The 15,570-nt window shown below is 43.0% G+C and overlaps 1 protein-coding gene across 20 annotated transcripts in view; it reads left to right on the top strand.

The window, feature by feature from the left end:
• Positions 1-15,570, top strand: part of PTPRD (protein tyrosine phosphatase receptor type D) — a 1,164,217-nt gene that overhangs the window by 793,691 nt on the left and 354,956 nt on the right. Inside the window, exon 1 of one of the 20 annotated variants that reach the window (XM_063180591.1) lies at positions 11,640-12,034. The exons of 18 other annotated variants lie outside the window; for them this stretch is intronic. The gene's annotated coding sequence lies outside the window, so the exon portion shown is untranslated. Of the gene's footprint in view, positions 1-11,639; positions 12,035-12,641; positions 12,675-15,570 lie in introns of those variants that run through there. One more of the 20 variants, XM_063180592.1, reaches the window with a different exon arrangement.

The raw sequence follows: 15,570 nt of genomic DNA, 5'->3' as shown, positions 1-15,570 counted from the left end.
GAATAAATTTAATTCTTATAAAAATATACTTTTCATAGGCCTTTTAAAAAGTTTCAGCAGACTAATTCAGCCTTTAGAGGGAAATGTAACTACACTTTTTATGTCTCATGTTCTGAAAACACTTATCCAAGTAACATTAAATAGAAGAATCACCTCATTTAGTATAGTATGAATATAAGAGTATGCTCATAAATAAGCTGTATGTATGCACTGGCATCAGTCTTTCTCTCTATAACCTATTTGGTACATATTACATGGATTTACAGTATCACATATGATACCAAAAAACAGAGGGAGAGATTCAAAACAGCATGATCAGCTACATATTTAAACCAGGTATTTCCACTGTCTATGCACAAGTGAGTAAAAAAAAATTCAATTTTGAGTTCTCTGGAACTCTTTCACTTCTGTTTCCTTCAGTTTTGAATACTAGAACAAAATGGTATAGCAAGTACACAGGTTGCAATGTACAGCCTTTCAAAACCTCACTGGGGAAGTACATTCTGATACCCACAAGGTACAAGGTCCTTGTAGATAACAAAAAACACAGATCATTAACATAGGCCAATCTGAATTGTTAGGTAAAAAGTAAAAAAGTAAAGTAAAGTAAGCACAGACAGAAGTTAAAGACAAACCAAATGCAGAACTGAAGCAGAAATGTAGGTCATTCTCACATGATTAGTCAACTTTCTTTTGTGAAACATGTCTCATAAATATTCAGCAGTCATATACAAGTTTAACAAGGGTAAGTGATGGATTCTGCACCTTGGATGGGACAACATTGGTTGAGTGAATAGACTGGGGAAAGAGAAGCTGGCGAGCAGCACTGCAAAAAGAGACCTGGGGGTCCTGGTCTGTGGCAAGTAGAACATGGGTCAGCAGTGCCCTGGCAGCCAGGAGGGCCAACCCTGCCCTGGAGGGCATCAGGAACAGCATCACAGCTGGGCAAGGCAGGGGATTGTCCTGCTCTGCTCTGAGCTGGGGCAGCCTCACCTCCAGTGCTGGGGACAGCTCTGGGTGCCACAAAATTAGAGAGCATCTAAAGGAGGGCCACAAGGATCGTGTAGGAACTGGAAGGGAAGCTATATGAGGAGTGGCTGAGGTCACTTGAGGTCTCTTCAGCCTGGAGGACACTGACCTTATTGAGATCCTCCATGTCCTTGTTGGGAGGAGGCAGACACTGATCTCTTCATTCTTGTGACCAATGACAAGACTCAAGGAAACAGCTTGAATATGAGTCAGTAGACATTTAAGTTGGATAATAGAAAAAAGTTTTTCACCCAGAGGGTGATTGAGCACTGGAAACAGCTCCCCAGAGAAGTGGTCCCAGCACCAGCCTGGCAGAGTTCAAGCAGCATTTGGACAATTCTCTTGGGCACATGAGACTCTTGGGGATGGTGCTGTGCAGGTCCAAGAGATGGACTCAGTGATCCCAATGGGTCCCCTTCAACTCAGTGTATTCCATGATATTATAATTTTGTGACTTATTTGGTGGCTTACTACATCATATGAGTCTAGTAAAACAATGTTTGAAATGTCCTTTTATGTTCAGAATTCTTCCTTTTGGTTTATTCTTCTTTGAAATGAAACGATCGGTCATAAATATATCTCAGTTGTTGCAGTTTGGTATATCCATAAGCTTCCCATCACTTAGGCCTACTGGAGTAGGAGGAGGAGGAGGCATGTCTTATCACCTTAAGACCTTACCAATCTCTACAACTACCTGAAGGGAGGTCGTAGCCAGGCAGGGATCAGTCTCCTCTCCCAGCAACAGGACGAGAGGACGCAGTCTTACGCTGTTCCAGGGGATGTTTAGGTTGGACATTAAGAAGAAGTTCCTCACACAGGGGGTGATTGGGCATTAGAATGCCCAGGGAGATGGTGGAATCACCATCCATGGAGATGTTTAAGACTGGCTGTGGCACTTGCTGCTATGGTTTAATTGACAAGGTGGTGTTAGGTCATGGGTTGGATCATTTCAAAGGTCTTTTCCAACCTAGTTGATACTAGGATTCTGTCTCTTTCTGTTGAAGGCATGTCTTCTTCACTCTGCTTAGTAACAGCAAAGTAAAGAGGCTAAAATATTTTTTAGGCTTTGATGAACAGCATCCTGGTAGCACTGAACAAAGGACCAATTACAGTGGTGTTTATATGCCTTGGTAATTGACACTGGGATGATGAGCCAGTAGAAATATCCACAAACATTTTTCCTTTTGCTTTTTTTTCTTCATTAGTGTATTTCTAAATACAACCTTGCCATTCTTTCTGCCTGTTGCTTGAAGACTTACCAAGTAAATGAATAATTTTTGCTGAACAGAAAACATTCAAGTTGCAGATTTATTTTTATTTAAGCTAAAAACCCAATTTTCTTTCCCTGATTTCTTCTTAGTGAAATCATACACAAAATAATTTCAAAACTAGGACTTCCTTGTGTCCAGAAAACAAGTACAAACCCTTTTAAAAAATTCTATGTGAAAGTGTCCCAACTAAAAGTACTTTATCCCATCACAAGTTTGTCCTGTTCTTTTCTATATCCTCTTTAGAAAAGGGGCCTTGTGTTTGTGTGTGTGTGTGTCTATGCATCTCCATAAAGAAAGACAATTCATGTGATGGAATGTGATAGTGATTTACCTCTTGATAACAAATTTTATTGTTTCAGATCATATTGATAGTACTCAGTACATTGTTGATGAAAGCATAATTACAGGAATAAACCTTCATCATCACTGTATTTTGCCACCTTAGGAATCAGCATGCAAAGAAAAAAGATTACAGTACTCTTTCAAGCTACACCTTTTAAATAGTCTCTGCTCAAATGAGTCCACAAAACCAGCTGCTGCTTACTGCAGAGTCTGTAGAGAGAAACTGTTATAAATGCCCTGAAATTTGGCATTTATTTACACAGAATTAGACAAATTCTGAGATTTCTACCTCCTTAATTTTGTGAAAAGATGAGACAATCATATCAGTGCCATTAAAATTAATCTTTCTGATCTCAAGATCATTGCTGTTCTTCAGGTGATGCCATCTACTACTGCTCCTGAAGGCCCCCTATATGACATATTTGTGACTATTTGCTAGTCAGAAACAAAATAAGACCCTTTTCTTTCCTTTGATGTTCCACATCCTCAAAATCTTTAAGAAAAGCAGCTTCCAAATTTTAGCGATAAGTCACCTCCTTCTGAGATAATTTTTACACCTTGCAGAACCAAAATGAATTGGACCTAGGCAGGGAGAAGTGGAGAAAAGCATAACCAACCAAGCATTTAGAAACTGAATGCTGTATCAGGAAGAAATATTCTGTGGGATATCCTGTGTTCAGAATGGCTCCCTGCCTCAGTGCCTCCAGCTTCTGAAGGATACTCTCTGGAAGAGTGTACATACTCAATGCAATAAAATAATATGGAACTGTTGTACAGTAGTTTGCTGCAGCCTCCTCAAAGTGTTGAGCAAGAATTTACTGACCTGACCTATCTGGGATCTCAAAAAATACAGATTGGGAAATATCATGTTCTTCCCCTCTTCCCCATTACATGCATAAGCACAAGTGTACTTCTGGAATGGAAAGTGGAAGGATTTGGAGCTAGAAAAGGCTCATGACAGAGGCATTTAAGAAAGAGACTAAGATAGATGTGAAAAAAAAAAGAAATGAATGAAAGTGCAAACAAATGAAAGGGTAACCCAGGGTCTTGTAATGCTGGGGGAAGCTGACATTTGAGAAAACATAAATTTAAAGGAAAGAGAGAGAAGGGAGGCATTAGAAAATGAAAAAAGTAGATGATTCTAAAAAGACATTGTATAGGATTGGTTTTAAGAGAATGTAAAGCTTCACGGGAGCCAAGAAACATTTATTTTGCAAAATCAGATTTCACAGAAACAAATACAGAGGAGGGAAGTAAAAGAAGAAAGTCTGAAGAAGTCTTCTATTTACTTTTTTTTAAGCATACATACCTGCAACTTGAATATGTAGAACCTACTCGAGACTAAAAACATGAAACATGTTGCTATCATTCCACAAACACTGTAGTTGAATTTTAATGCCCCTATTGTGACCTTTGTGCCTTCTCAGAGAAGGAACCAAATGAGAAAACACCAGCAAAATCTTACCAAGTGAGTTTGATTGACACCAGTTCCTGTTTGTGCTCGCTTGTACCTATTAAAAAAAAATACATGGAGGTCATTGAAATATATTTGCATCAAAGAAAAAGGTGTCTGCTGAAGTTCATAGTGTCATTTTTATAACAGAACTTTGAAAATCTTTTTTCTGTTATTGAGAAAAACCCCTTGTGACTAATAAGTGATTTCCCTCACAGGGTTAGTCTAATGCATGAAAGAGCTTTTCAACATTGAAAGAAAAAGGACTTGGCATCTAAGCTTGTTAATAATCTGGATTCAATACAACAGATCCAATCTTTCCATTCCTTTTTTACAAATAGGTTATTTGGCTAAAATATAGATTTTTTTTCTCATGGTCCTAATTTCTGTTTTAATTGAATTGCTGAGAATGAAAATTATTAGATAATGCTGTGTGGTGAACAGATTTGTTTGGATAATGTGGTTTTAACACCTCTTGCTCTGCCCAAAATACACAGTCTTCCATAAAAGGATGTGGTAATACATAGCTTCTATACCACAATCTGTAACAGTAAATGTTCTCTGGGCTTGCATTTAGTGATTAATAAAAGGGATGGAAGGAAATATAAACTGAAACAATGAAAAGGTAATATAAACAGAATGATTATAAGGAAAATATTTTTTCTGTTCCAGTGAAAATTCAGTAATTTGTTTACATAGGTCAGTCACAATCATAATGTAAAAATGTTTCCTCCTGATATCAGAATTCACAGAATTTGAAATATTTAATATTTAAAACTGAAAATAAGATGAATACAATGCTTATGAAAAGTGGTCAATTAGTAAGACTCAGACTTCAGACTAATACTAAATACTTCAGGATGTTTTATCTAGATTGACCTGCCATTAAACTTGCAGCTTGCTCTGGAGCAACTGCAGTAAGAAATGAGAGAATAATTTGATTTTCCTTAAATTCCTTTACTTAAACATAATTATAAAATACGACACCATTTTTTGTAACAGGGAAAACACTAGTCATATTTATATATATATAAACATATACACATTATCTGAAGTTAATGGGAGTTATGTTGAGGGAAAAAAAATACTGTCTTTGTATTCAGATCAGAATTGAACAGATTAATTGAAAGTTTAAACTTGGCCATCCAAGTTTACTTAAAGCCAAGACAGAGCCTGGCAGGGTCTTCTCTAGCAAAAAAAAAATATCCTTCTTTTAGTACTATAGATATTTATCTATGCTGGTTTTGAAATATTTGGGCACACAGCAATAGCAACATTCAAATATTAACTGTAAGGTACTTTAAGAGAGAGATGCCGAAAAGAATTTTATATTTTCATTTTCCCTTTTCACATTCTATCTTGCGAGAGTAGTAATCCAGCATTCTGCTGGGACAATACATTTCTTGCCTCCCAGTGCTTGTCTTTGCCTCTTGATTTATCAGTGCAAAGGAGACAACATGAGAGGAATGGAGAAAGACTCTCCCCTTCAGATGACTGAGCAGCTTCTCCCAAAACACCCCTATATTCAAGAAACAAAAGGTTCAAGTTTGGGAAATAAACTGAGATTTTTAATTTTCCTCCCTCTACCCCCTTTTCAGTACCCTGACAGCACAGCACTGCCATATAAGATGTGTCTGGAATCTCCTTGATGTTTTGCAGGAGGGAACATTCAGATTAATGAGATTTCACTTTCACCAGTTGTTGTTAGTTTGTGAGATCCTCAGTTTTGTAGGAAGCATTTCTGGATACTTTTTCTATAAAAGAAGCTGTCTAAACTGACCAGCAGTGAGTGTCTTCTTAGAAACTAGAAGTCAGTGTTCAAGTCAAAGATAAAAAAATCTTCAATTTCTGTGAATCAGTTATGGTATTAGTATCTTCCTCTTGTTCCTGAGTTTTAAAGTATGTGAATTCTGCTACTTATCAGTATTTACATCAAGAAGTGTATCAAGATATAGATCAAGCAGTGTTATACTGATAGAGATCTCTGACCTGTGGATGCAAAACGGTGCCTTTAGTCTCTCTAGCGGATGTTGAAGAATCATTAACTAATCACACACGCTAAATAATATATGAGGTCTAATTTTTGGTTTATTGTTGCAAAAGTTTCAAACTAACTAACTGTTGTTTGGCTATTAGTTTTCCTTTACTGGATTCCATTTTCCTCTGCTGAAATTGGAGAATATTTCTGACATTCTAGACCTAGCTCTCTTCTGCTGTCCTTGAAATGTAGTGGCACCTTCTACATTTTGAATCCAGAAGGAAAAAAAAAAAACAACCAAAAAACTCAGTTTACTGCACCGTATTCAAAATGATGACAAATCTTGAAATGGACCTCATGCACCTGTGTGCATACATACATTTTATATGTGTGTGTGTATATATATATACTGAGGGGGGGAGGGGGAGAGGGGCATGATTTTCAAAAACAATACCACCACACTGTGTACTGTATTCTAAGTATTTTCTTTCTGAATAGTTAGCAGAGTTCTCACGCCATCTGAGATACTCCAAATACTACAGGAATAAAAGACAAAGCTGCCTCCTCTATCTACAAATCTTACTTACAGCTTTCCCTACACAAGCTGCTGTTTATTTTCAGTTTGTGGCACACACTCTAGTGCACTTTGACAAAGCTAATCCTGCTTCATCATCTCCAAGACCCTGGAGATTTCCATTTGCTCAATGATTAATTACTGGCCTCTTGCTCTTTCCACTTAAAAAAAAACCAAACCAAAACCAAAAAGTCCCCAAAACCCAACCAAAAAAGCCCCAAATAGCTAGTACAGCAAGTTCTTCCCTGAGAAGCAGAAACAATTAAACCTAATTTGCTTTAAGTTAATGCGCTACATCACCTTATCCCACCACAATGCTATTTTGGGTCTATGGCAGACCTATGGTTTAGGTCTGTGGTTCAGTCCCACCAATTAATAAGCTGGGACAAGTGTGAGAACCAGCCTGTTCATCTCCCTCATCTTTCTAACATCTACTTCCACAGAGGAAAAGTTACAACAGGGCTTAAGACCTGTAGAATAAGAGACCTGAATGCTTTGCAATGGACTTGAAATGTGCTGGCACATGCAGAAGTTGTTTGGGTACCAGGTGGATCACACAAGTGTCTAAAGCCTCATTTCCTTCAGACAGCATGGAAAACAATAGCAGATGTGGCAAAAATTATCACAAAGAGCTGCACTGAAAATTGCCTTTTTCTACATACCTTTGTCTCCAGCTACTGAAGTTTTGTAAGTTAGATACATAGGAATCAAAAATGTTTACAAAATAAAGACAACTACTGACAGTATCTAGTTAGACACTAAATCAGCACTTAAAAGATGAGTACACAAACTGAATTAGCAGAATAAATTTTTGCATATAGGCAACATGTGTCTACTGGTCTAGTAGTGTTTTATTAACCTTAAAAATAGGAGCTTAAGTGTCTGCACTCTAAAAATGAGAATTTTCAAACATTAGTACGGCAACTCGGGAACATTTCTCATAATAATTTCGTAAGCCAATGCCTAAAATATGCATTAATACAGTTTTGTGACAAATCACCTGTTAGATTTCAGCTGACAGCTTGCCATACGTTAATCATAAATAACTAAAATACGGCTATACAGAAAAAAAGGGAGAGACTACAGAGCAACCTTTCTGATACATCTTGCCTACTCCCCCTCGCATTCCTGATTTTGCTGGGTACTGACCCAATGGCCACTGGTTCCAGTTGTTAATGGAATATCCTACTGTGTTAAAGAGCTTTGTGGGATGCTATTTATCAGGAATGCAACAAAACATTTCAAAGTTTAAAGAGTGTGTAGATGTATTTCTATTTCAGTGCTGTACTAACCATAGAGTAATGTACTGCTGCAATATTGGCAGAAATAGAATACCAGTATAGAATGCTGTGTTTGAATTTTTTTAAGTTTGGGGGAAAAAAAAATCTACCTTAATGAGAGTTTGTAACACATGAATTAAGCCTCTTGTTGTGTTATTTGCTCTTAGAAGGAAAGGAATGTTAAAGGAGTATTAACAAACCACATATATAGGTTAATGTATGTGTATGTGTACACTACTATCTTAAATACAAAATTTATGCTAATGGTAACAGAAGTTGATATGCAATACATCAGCAGAAATATACAGTGTTTTAATGGTTCTTCATTAATTTAGGGTAATTTCTTATCTGGTTTTTTTTTAGCATCACTATAAAACATAATCTTTTAAATAATGAGATCTGGTTTAAATATTTCTATAAAAAGAAATATGTTTATTCCTAATGTGATGCATTCATTTCTGACTGACTGAACTACAGGAAGAGCTACATAACCTGCTCATGACTTTAAAAAAAAAAAGCAAAGCCAAACGTAGTCCTCAAACCTCACATCCATGTTGTGATACCATGTTAAAAATATAAAATACATGAGTTTATTGCTCAACTTTTCAATGTCATGCAAGGATCATAGCAGGAAGGGCACTAAAACAGCTAAGTTACTTATAAGAACTTCTAGGACACAACATTAAAACCTAAAATATCTATTTAGTGTTGCCATTTCAAAGCAAAATTCAGCCTTGAAGCCATTTCAGTCCAGGGGGCAAAGGTGATGATTTAAGTCTTGCTTTCTTTACCAACATTTATTGCAATAAAGACCAAGTAGCATTTTGCCCAGCTTTTGATTTGTGTCGTACTTTGAAGACACTGTTGCTTGTTGAAAAGCTAGTCTTTTACGGAATAGTTAGTTCTTTTAGACAAGCTAAAAAGTAATCATCTCTGCCACATTTCATATATTTACCTCTTCATACAAAGTAATTATTGTACAAGGTTACTTGGTGTTTTGAAAGATACTGTTTGGAGCATTAGTGTTCTTTTAAGTGTGAGATTATTTGGGTGACCATTTTTCATGGTGTAACTGGCAGCATCAAAAGAAGACAGCAATTTATAGGACTTGTGGAGAACAAAGTTTATTTTCACTTTTGTCAGCCTTCATGCTGGCAGCACTAGCTTCCAGAGGATGATAGAAAACACCCAAATCATTCTCCTCTGCAGAAAAGGAGCAACGACCTGCAATGAGTGCAGCAGGTGCCAACAAGCCTGACTCCAAGATCAGGCACTGTGCAGCTGATGGGGCTGCGGCCAGTCAGTGTGGAACCCAGGACAATGGGCACCACTGTGGCCAGTCAATGTGGAACCCAGGATGAGAGGCACCACTGCGGCCCATCGGTGTGCAACCCAGGACAATGGGCACCACTGCGGCCAGTCAGTGTGGAACCCAGGACGAGAGGCACCACTGCGGCCAGTCGGTGTGGAACCCAGGACAATGGGCACCACTGCGGCCAGTCGGTGTGGAACCCAGGATGAGAGGCAGCCCTGCGGCCAGTCGGTGTGGAACCCAGGATGAGAGGCACCACTGCGGCCAGTCGGTGTGGAACCCAGGATGAGAGGCACCACTGCGGCCAGTCAGTGTGGAACCCAGGATGAGAGGCACCACTGCGGCCAGTCAGTGTGGGGCCAGGACAAGAGGCACCACTGCGGCCCATCGGTGTGCAACCCAGGATGAGAGGCACCACTGCGGCCAGTCAGTGTGGAACCCGGGATGAGAGGCACCACTGCGGCCAGTCGGTGTGGAACCCAGGACAATGGGCACCACTGCAGCCCGTCGGTGTGGAACCCAGGACGAGAGGCACCACTGTGGCCAGTCAGTGTGGGGCCAGGACAAGAGGCACCACTGCGGCCCATCGGTGTGCAACCCAGGATGAGAGGCACCACTGTGGCCCGTCGGTGTGGAACCAAGGACAATGGGCACCACTGCAGCCCGTCGGTGTGGAACCCGGGATGAGAGGCACCACTGCGGCCAGTTGGTGTGGAACCCAGGATGAGAGGCACCACTGCGGCCAGTCGGTGTGGAACCCAGGATGAGAGGCACCACTGCGGCCAGTCGGTGTGGAACCCAGGATGAGAGGCACCACTGTGGCCAGTCACTGTGGAGCCCAGGATGAGAGGCACCACTGCAGCTCGTCGGTGTGGAACGCGGGATGAGAGGCACCACTGCGGCCAGTCGGTGTGGAACCCAGGATAAGAGGCAGCACTGTGGCCAGTCGGTGTGGAGCCCAGGATGAGAGTCAGCAATGTGGCCCGTCGGTGTGGAACCCAACACAAGAGGCACCACTGCGGCCAGCAGCGCACCCGGAGCTTCACTCCATCACTTCCATTCCAGGAAAGCCAACTTTTCCAGCATCAGTGCTCATGGGCTCCAAACACCATAATGCCTAGCTAGCTAGCACTTACTGCGTTTATACCGACACTCTAACCCCATTTTACTCAGCGTGAAGGCTGTCACAGGGGGTATATCTTCCCACAGAAGACGCCTAGAAGTTTACAGTGAGGTTTTCCAAAGCACTCTTCACCTAAATCCTACTATTCCCACCTACGTTCCTTCTCTGCAGAGGACTGGACAAAAGACTAAGAAAAGCCGGGATGGACCCTGTTCCAGCCCAAGTTAGGCCACCGACTGTGCCAAGCAACACGTGGTGCCACTCAGCATGGAACCTGACCATCCTCCAGAAAAAAAATCTGGGACTTGCCATACACAAAGACGACTGCCACTAAAATATCGCTCTGCCACACTGTCGCTCTGGGACACCTCTCGCGGACCGGCAGGTCTGGCACATCCCCGTCGGTGTGGCCATCTGCCCGCGGAGGCGCACAGGAGTTGAGCACGGCGGCGGGGCGCAGGCAAGTTCCGCGGGCCCGGCCGCCGCCCCGCCGCTCTGCCCCCCGCCCTCCCTCGCCGGCCCGCTCCGAGTGACGTCACCGCCCCGCCCCCCGCGCCCGGCGGCGCGCGGGTGTGCGTGCGGCGCGCGGCTCCGGAGCTCGGCCGGCGCGCGGCCCGGGATGGGGCGGGCGCTGCCCGGGTCGCCGCTCCGCGCCCCCCCAGCCTGCTCGTACACGCACAGGCACGGACAGCGGCAGCGGGCTCTCCCCGACTCCTGGGGCCGTGCGGATCCTGTGATCCACACAGCGTAAGAGGATTAAAAAAGAATAATCACAAAAACCCACAACCCAACAAAAAAAGCAAAAGCGCACGCACACACACACACACACACAAAAGCGCAAACAGACATCCAACCCAAAGCCCACAACAAACCCACGAAACGGGAGAGCGTCCTCTCTACCGGTGTCCCCACGGCGTCCCCCTTCTTCCCCAGAGGAGCCAAGCGAAGTGGTGGGGGAGGGTTTTTCACGTTTCGACTCTCGGGGACGGTTTCTGGGATTTTTTTCCCGTGTCTGCCCTCACCACCCCGCCCGCCCTGTGCCCTCTTCTCTCGCTTTTGTTTGCACTGCACTTTTTGTAGCAAGGGAGGCGGGAGAGTGGGTGGGAAACCTCGCTTTTATTTGTAGCAAAAGAATCAGTTAGAAAAGACGAAGGAAGAAAAGAAAAGGAGGAAAGAGAAGAAAAAAAAAAGAGTGAAGGGGGAAGGAAGAAGGAGAGAGAGGGAGAGAGCGAGAGAGAGGGAGGAGGAGGAGGAGGAGGGGAAACGGAGCAGCTAGCTGGGGAACAGAGAGCGCGCCCGGGAGCAGCAGCAGCCGCCGCAGGAAGGAGAAGAGAAGAGCAGAGCGGAGCAGAGCAGCGCGGAGGAGAGGCGGCGCTGGCAGGAGGAGGCAGGCGGGGACCTGGCTCTTCTGGATGCTGGATTTTCGGACTCTCTTTGACTCTCTCCTGCTCCCCGGCGCCGCACTGTGAGAGACACGCACGAGCGTCAGGCAGCAGCGGCGGGGCTTCGCTCGTAGCTGCTGCTGCTGCTGCAGCGGGGCTCGGATTAAATTGGCCGCCCCGGAGCCGACCGGGAGCAGCGGGAGGAGGTGGCGGCGGCGGCGGGAAGCAGCGGCAGGCGGGCGGGCAGCGGCGAAGGCTGCTGCTGGGACCGGGGGAGCCAGCATGACCAGGTAACTGCCCCGCTCCTGACCCATTTTTCCTCCGCCGCCGCTCCCTCTTTGCCGCCTCTTTAGGCGCGCTTGTGTGTGTGAGCCCAGAAGTGTGCGTGTGTGTGTATGTGTGCGTGTGCGCGCAGCCCGCACACATGTCCCTCACGCACAACTCTCCCGTGGGTGCCCCAGGGCTTCTCCCCGGCAGCTTCCAGCCCGCTCCCCGCGCCTCCCCGCCGAGTCTCAGCCTGGCGGCGAGGCCTGTTCGGGGAGCGAGGGGAGCTGCGGTACGGGGACGGGGGATGGGGCAGGGAGAGGGCGATTGATGGATCGGAGTCGACGTTTCCACTGAGTGCCGCTGTGCGCGGGCGGGGAGAGGGGAGTACGGTAATTATACACTGTCTGTTTGCTTTGGCGAACAAATTATTAATATTAATTATTTTGTTTATTCTAACGGGTTCGGAGATGGGGGAAGGTAGCAGGGTGAGAGACCAGGCATCTGCCGCTGGAGAAGGGACTTGGGGGTGAGCGGCCAGTAGGGACCCCGGGCGCCCGTCCGAGCACGGCTCCCTCCTCCTTCTCCTCCTCCTTCTCCTCGTTCTCCTCCTCCTGCTGTCTCTCGGCGGAGCGGGGAGGCACGGAGATGCGAAGATTTTCACAGGTTAGGCTTTTAATTTCTTTGTTTACTCTCGCGAAGCCACTTGAAAGGAAGCACATCGGGCTGGAAACTCAGTTTTCCGAGCGTTCGCAAAGGGGTTCTTGAATTTGTTCAGCAAACTTAGCAGCACCCTCTGCGCCGTCTGCCCATGCAAGGAGGCACTCCTTACTGCTGCAGCCGGGCTCTCACAGATTGTTGTTTTCTTAAACAGTTGTTTTCTTGCACGGAATCCCCTGTTTCGCCTATTATATGTGCCCTCAGTTCTGGACAGAACGGTGTTCTTTCAGTTTTAAGTGATTACCACTCAGCTTTGCACGTATGGCTTTTGAATGCCTGCTTCTCCTTGTTACTCCTCCAGAACTGCGGTCATGCGTATTTTATTCTTTTGCCTGGCCTCTGTACAATTACTTCCTCGTGTAAGGATGGCAGCTTCTCTGCCGTGATTTCGATGTCCATACTCCCAGTTCTGACACACGTAGAAGGGTTAATTTATGTACAAAGAATTGTTAGGGTTTTATGTGTTCCTTCACTTGTCACCTGAGATGGCGTTACATTGGGGATAAGTCTGTAGGTGCTGATTTACTTTCGAGTTTCCTATTTGCAGAGTATTTGTGTGATGACACTTGTATTCTCTTAAACTTAGGATTAATGTGGGAAGCTATGATTGTCTTCTCAGCCTTTCAGAGCTCGCTTCCAACATACCTTTTGTTCAAGCACGAGCAACTTCTCTGTAATGTTGGGACGTTATTGGGGATTTCGATACAGAGACGGAAAAATGTATGTATCGTATTTTTCCTTCTTCTGGTATCTGCTAGTGGTTTGAAATGTTGTAACAGTCAATACTTTCTTTTCTTGCTGTAAAAGTGTATAGTAAATGACATCATTTTCTCCTGGGCTGGGAGCAGCGAATGCTACAATTCTTGTTATGAATGGAGCAACTCTGAAGAAAAAAAAAAAAAAGATTCTCCCCTGTCCTAAATACGATCATATGTACTTGCATCTTACTTTAGATGGCAATTTTTTGATTGCTTCTTTAAATTGCCTCTCATGAGATGAGCTATTACTGCTTTTTTAATGTGTGAAATTGACAAACTGGTCAGTTTAATAAATTCAGCTGTCAAATTTCGCTCAGTCAAAATTGCTAAAAGCTGTAAATATACTGGCAAGGGATTTTTAAGGTACCAAGTGTTACACAGAAAGAATGGATTTAATGAGATACTTTTTACATGAGTAGCTTTCCAATTTTAGTTTTGTCACTTGTCTTAATATGGTGAGGTATATTTAGATATCTTTCAACGCAAAAATGATGTATAGCTTTTCTGTATCCACTTAAAGCAGTAAAAGCTTTGTCTTAGTAGAAGTCTTCTACTCTTAAGAAGATACTAAGAAATTCATTATGGTTTGTGTGTGCTATGGCAAGCTGTTAGGAGTGGTAAGGCATGGTAAGGAAAATGGTACCTCGCTATTTCTAGATTTCAGGAATTTGTCTTAGGACCTGCTTTTAGACCCAGCAGTCATACTACTTTTAAAACAAGCGCTAAAGAATAAGGCAAATAAGCATTGTGCTGTGATGGTTATGTAACTCAAACCACCAGCAGTCAGCAAACTCAATGGGTGTTAGGAAATCAGTGCCTAATCTTAGGAAAGGATGTGCAAGAATCTACTTGGGGATGTGGTAAAGATCCAAGTGTCTGGAGATTTAAGTCTGGTCAGCGATTCACCTTTGATTTTTAACATTGCCTTTTGCTTCTGCGTTTGAGGAATGCGGGGACCAAAACTACACGAGCTGAAGAGTAGGAATTCCCCTTCATCTGCTGCTGTGTGTACTGAGCCACTAGGGGCCTGTATAAACTGCTCTCGTAGAGCAGACACCAGTGCATGGCATATGCTCACTTTCACCAGGCGTTTTTTACACAGGTGCATAATGTCAAAGCAAAGATGCCAGTAATTCATTCCTTTCTAGTAAATGAGATTGCAGTTTTTTAGGAGGTGGGTACAAATTGCATATTATTTATTTTTTTGTATTTTGCCCTACTTCATCTGTTTCCCCAGTCCTGTATTGTATCCAGCGTCTCTACTTTCTTGATTACTGTGGGAGATGGGGATGAACATGACTCAGGAGGTGCAAATTTTGGGCAAAGTTGGATTTGTGTGTCTTCTGCATTTCATATTTTCTGCATTTCATATTTTAAGCTGAGAAAATCAGATTTGTTGCCTGTGTGTTTTTTCTATTAGATTAGTAATGGTACTGTTCCATGCAAGTGTAGGGTTAAAAGATAAACTAAACAGGATTTCTACAAGGCAGGAACCGACATAGATTGATGGTGTATTTAAACTAGCTTTGTAAGTGTTATGTAAGTTTGAGAGTGTGTCAGCTCCAAAGCTTTGGCTGGAGTGTAGTCAGCATTTATGGGACATGGGCTGAAGATGCATGATACATTCTTGAGTGTCGGTTTCAGAAATTTAAAATCCACCAGCCGTAGCATTCTTAATAGACATTAAGCAGTAAGGTCAAGTATACTTCCACTGTTCCATTGTTGGTTTTCAGTTTTTGAAACAAGGCAGATAATTTGTAAAAGAGCACAGCTGAAATATTTGCATATTGGATTTCCTTCGAAATGAACTTCCATTACTAAGCTCTTTGAGAATTCTCATTTGGAAGGATTTTCAGGCTGAATCACAGTAAGGTCATAAAATCAAAAAGCAGTTTCCCTATGGTATGTTAATTTTTTAATAAGCTGTCTTTTAAAACATCAGAGTCTTATATATTGTTCGGTGTTGGGCCACTTACAGCAAGAGGGTTTTTTCTCATCTTGCTGACAACAGTTGTGCAAATATTGACTGAGCTTAATTTTCTGAAATCTGTGTGTGCGCCTTAGGTAAAGTTTTGATGAAATGT

This window comes from Melospiza melodia, chromosome Z (assembly GCF_035770615.1).
Source record: "Melospiza melodia melodia isolate bMelMel2 chromosome Z, bMelMel2.pri, whole genome shotgun sequence".
Lineage (NCBI taxonomy): Eukaryota > Metazoa > Chordata > Aves > Passeriformes > Passerellidae > Melospiza > Melospiza melodia.
Note: the sequence above shows the minus strand (reverse complement) of the source record. Positions and strands in the feature narration are given on the sequence as shown.